The sequence below is a fragment of the Sitophilus oryzae genome, unplaced genomic scaffold, assembly GCF_002938485.1.
Source record: "Sitophilus oryzae breed Bouriz unplaced genomic scaffold, Soryzae_2.0 scaffold_813_pilon_pilon, whole genome shotgun sequence".
Taxonomy (NCBI): Eukaryota; Metazoa; Arthropoda; class Insecta; order Coleoptera; family Curculionidae; genus Sitophilus; species Sitophilus oryzae.
This window is the reverse complement of record NW_022147432.1, coordinates 535,786-540,797: the sequence shown is the minus strand read 5'-3', so window position 1 is coordinate 540,797 and position 5,012 is coordinate 535,786.

Below are 5,012 nucleotides of genomic sequence, written 5' to 3'. Positions count from 1 at the left end.
GAAATTGAAAATCGGACAATTTGGTGAAGGAATCTTATAAATAGTTAGTTTGTTGTGTGTTATAAGTTAGTAATTGTGTATAAAGTGAGAAAATAAATTCGTTAAGTATTTTATCGTGAGTTTAAATTAGTGGACCCACGGAATCCGTAACAATTGGTGTCGGAAGTGCGATTCAAGAGGATTTTAAGCAGAAATTAAGTGGATTGGAAGATTTTTAGACCGAATTAGAGTATTTTTATGGTTGGTACAAGGGAACAAGCAAGAAGAAAATGGAGGAAGTAAGCAAATTATTAGGCGATTTTATGGAGAATATGAGAAGAGAGAAGGCAGAAGAACAAGAAAGACTCCGTAAAGAACGAGAAGAAGAGCAGGCCGACTAGAAAAGAGAAAGCAGAAGAACAAGAAAGACTCCGTAAGAACGAGAAGAAGAGCGAGCCCGATTAGAAAGAGAAAAGGAAGAGGAAAAACTACGACGTCAACAAGAACAGGACCGGCTTGAGAACATTTTCGAAGATTTAAAAATTCAACGACAACAAGACAAACATGAAGAACAGGACCGGCTTGAGAAAATTTTCGAAGATTAAAAATACAACGACAACAAGACAAACAAGAAGAACAGGACCGGCTTGAGAAAATATTAGGAAATTTGGAAATTCGTGTGGAGGAGCGACGTCACAGGGGAAAGACAAGAAAGATCAGGACCGTCTTAAGAGAACTTTGGAAAATCAGGGAATTTCGACTACAGAAGCATTTTGAAGACCTGGAAAAACGGCAGGAAAATCACCTTCAAGAAGCCGTAGAAGATCTTGAGGAACGCCTTCAGCAGAAAATGGAAAAATTAGAGATGGACCTACAGAAGACCAAGGCACAAGTAAGAACACCTGGCGTTCATGGAACTGCGAACCTCAAGGCCCCGACCTACGATGGACAAACCACATGGACGATGTACCACCGCCAGTTTGAAGCAGCGGCTGCTGCCAATGGATGGACTGACCAGGAGAAAGCAGCGGCACTTGTCATCGCGCTGCGTGGCCCTGCCCTGGAACTCCTGCAAACTATTCCTGCAGCCCAAGAGCAGGAATACCAAACTTTGGTCGCTGCACTGGATAGAAGATATGGCGACCAACATCGACGCCAACTTTACCAGGCACAGATCAAGACACGCCTGCAGAGGTCCGGAGAGAGTCTGCAGGAATTTGAAGCAGACTTACGTCGGCTGGTACACCTAGCGTATCCTGAAGCACCGGAAGGATTTAGGGAGGAACTCGCTGCTCAGTGCTTTATCAGCGGACTGAGGGACAACGAATTACAGAGGGCGCTGCAAATATCCCGATTTTCTACCAGCAGCGAAGCACTGGTCAGGGCGCTGGAAATCGAAGCTGCTTTTAGCGCCATCCCTAGACCGAAGATAAGACCGGTAACGGTCGAGGAACAGCCCGGAAGTTCTCACATACATTTGGAGGAGATGTTTAGTAAACTATGTGAGTTACTAGTGAACAAGGGTAGCAACAACACCCAGACAGAGAACCATAGAAGATCCCAGGATATTAGGTGCTATAGATGTGGCAGGAATGGCCATATCCAACGGGATTGTCGCATCCAAATGCCATTCCGTTCATCATTAAGAGAACATCGGCATATCGGAAGATCCCAGGACATAAGTTGCTATAGATGTGGCAGGAATGGCCACATTAAACGGGATTGCCGCGTTGAAATGCGATCCCGTTTACCCTTAAGAGAACATAGGCACCAAGAAACTAATACCAACGGGCGAGAAAAAGTGGATCGGCTGAAGAAAACAGAGACCCTAGGATGTTTTCTATTAGGAGTCTAGGAAAAACCGCTGACAGTTTGGTGATCAACGGGAAGGTCAATGGTAGAAGAATTCGAATGACTGTGGATACAGGCGCTATGGTATCGTTGGTGCGGACTAACTCAGTGCAAGGATTGAAGATGATACCTCTTAGAAAAAGAGTGTATTTACGTACAGTTACGGAGGAATGGCCCGTTGTACGGGGAGAGGCTTTCATGGAACTGGAGTTAGGGAATTTGAAGTTTCGGCATAGCGTTTTAGTGGCAGACATTGAAGATGATTTTATCATGGGTATGGATGTGATCAGTCAACATGGTTTTGTTCGATCACCATAGAAACATCCTGAAAATCGGAAATGAGGAATTTTCTGTATCTAAAGAGAAGAGACCAGGAAATATGGAAGCAAGATCAGCGGAAATTGTGATGATACCTGGTGATGCCAAGAAGACTGTGTTCGGGAAAATGGAGAAAACCTCTGAGTGCCGTGTAGGACGGGTACAAATTATCGACAACGAACCAGATCGACGACGAGCTACCTTAGGCAAGAAAATGAAACATCGTGAAAGCACTATCAGAGTAAGGAATTTTAAATTGAGAACTGACGAACAATGGACGACGATACAATTGAGGAAAGATCAAATGAAAGATCCAGACATCGGAGCAATACTACGGCTCAAGGAAGGTAACGGCGAGAGACCACCGTCGCAGGATATTGCGGACAGAGGGCTGGTTTTCAAAGCTCTCTGGGCTCCGTGGAATTCACTGGTGATTGAGAATGGATTGTTAAAGCGCACGTGGGAAAGTGCGGATGGCAGGACCGTAACAACTGAGTTACTGGTACCAAGGAAGAAAGTCACCCAGGTATTGGAAGAAATTCATGGTGGCAAAACTGGAGCCCATCTTGGGGTAAACAAGACCTTGAGCAAGCTGAGAGACCGTTTTTACTGGGTGGATTATTGTGAAGATGTTAAGAAATGGTGTCAACGTTGTAAGATTTGCGCAGCTAGACAAGGACCAAGTACTCGATCTGGAGGAAAAATGAAACAAGATAACGTTGGACTGTCGTTCGAAAGAATTGTTAGGAAGGGAAGATTACTGGACGTTCATAAGCACGTTAGAAGTAAGATTGCGCTAGCCAGTGACCGGATGAAAGCTCGTTACGACCTCAGAACTAATTCTACGGGATTTCAACAAGACGATAGGGTATGGTTGTATAACCCACAGCGCAAGAAAGGAAGGTCCCCAAAGTTAACTCCAGCATGGGAAGGTCCTTATACAGTCATCAAGAGGATAAATGATGTTGTGTACCGGATTCAACGCAGCCCTAGAAGTAAGATGAAAGTAGTTCATCTGGATCGATTGAAGAGATACCAGACAGGAAACCTTGATCGGGACGATCAAATTTGAGAAGGGGGCAATGTCAAGGTGTATTACTGGTTGCATAACTGCGTACTGCTGAATAGTCGCGGTGTGCATTGAGGAACCTGGCGCATTCGCCAGAAAGTAAAGACAATTATAGAATTCTTTAGAAAAATCTAGAAACAACCGCCAGGGGGTATATAAGGCCCGCGCTTTGACATTTGGACAAGTTTAAAAGTTTTTGAAATTTGAATATACCGCGTGGAAATTGAAAATCGGACAATTTGGTGAAGGAATCTTATAAATAGTTAGTTTGTTGTGTGTTATAAGTTAGTAATTGTGTATAAAGTGAGAAAATAAATTCGTTAAGTATTTTATCGTGAGTTTAAATTAGTGGACCCACGGAATCCGTAACAATATTATGCTTTCTCTATGGATACAACAGACTACCGAAATTTGTTGTTAGGATATTTCATTAATTTTAATTCTGTTGTTTAGACATTATGAATGATCGTAAAAAAATGAGGTTCTGAATGAAGCTTTAGTTAAAAATAAGAAATCAAAAAATAATTTTCAAAATTAATTTGTGATTATTTTCTATTCTGTCCCCATTTTTTATCATACATGGGGATCTTCCTGTTGTAGGGGGGATAGAGTATTTCCCATCCTCCTCTGACAGCAGATGTACATCCTCCGAGGAGTGGGCATCTACCTTCTACGAGGGTATACAGTATACATCCTTCCACGGTTGGGGTTTAGCCCTCGGTACCCTTAACAGTGTTAGAGCTTGTCCCCTGCTGAGGTCCCCGTGAGGTGGAGGCTGGACGATTTAACTTCGTCTCTCCTTAGACGATGTCCTCCAATGAAAATGCGAGTTGCTTAATACTAATAATTCTAATTCTCAGCTAGCAAATGAGCTAAATGCTTTACCTAGACCTCTGACCCTTATTCAGAAGCTACAAACCTATCGATAAAAATATGCATCAAAATTTACTTCGTAGCACACTAGAGGATATTGGTACCTTCGAGTATTACTGAGAAACTTAGCGAGTATTTACTGAGAAACATTTGATTTAAAGCTAAGAAAAGTATTATAATAAACTTACTGTACCTGGGTACCAATATCCTCTAGTGTGGTACGAAGTAAATTTTGATGCATATTTTTATGACCTTTCTCGCTAGGTCGTCTGTCAAGGCATAGTCAAGGTCATGTCGTGTCAAGGCCGTGGTATGTCACGGCTTTGAATTTTTATTCCCACCGCGCGTAAAGAAGTTTCACTCAAAAAGAGATAATGTATTTCACAATTCATCATTTACTACCACTTTCAACCGGTCGGTTACCTCAGGGGTCGGGTAAAGCGGGTGTGTGGCCGAAGGAAATATATATAATATTTCAGAAATCTGCCTAAGGCTTAGCCCGATCCTGTTGTGTTAAGCCACACCCAAAATTCCAAACACACGTGCGTTGGTTAAGACTTGATTAAGGCTTGATTAAGGCTTGCAGAGCTTCAGCATTTTCCATAAAATAGCGAGCAATTTGTTACAAAACCATATAAATTATATATCACTCTAATCACAAAACTTCAATCTATTTCCGTATTGTAACGGAATTTTAAATTATGTCTTCATTTTCGAGAAAATTTAGTCCAAACATAAGGAATATTTTGTTGATGTGATCATCAAAATCTTAAAAATAAAGAAGTTATCTAAAAATGTGCGTCAATACGGATAAAATATAATCCTTTATCTTTAATTTTCTTCTTCTTTAGTGTATAAATACCTAACCAGTTTCAGATAAAACGTTAAATACCGAACGCTTATTTTGCTACTTTTTCGGACT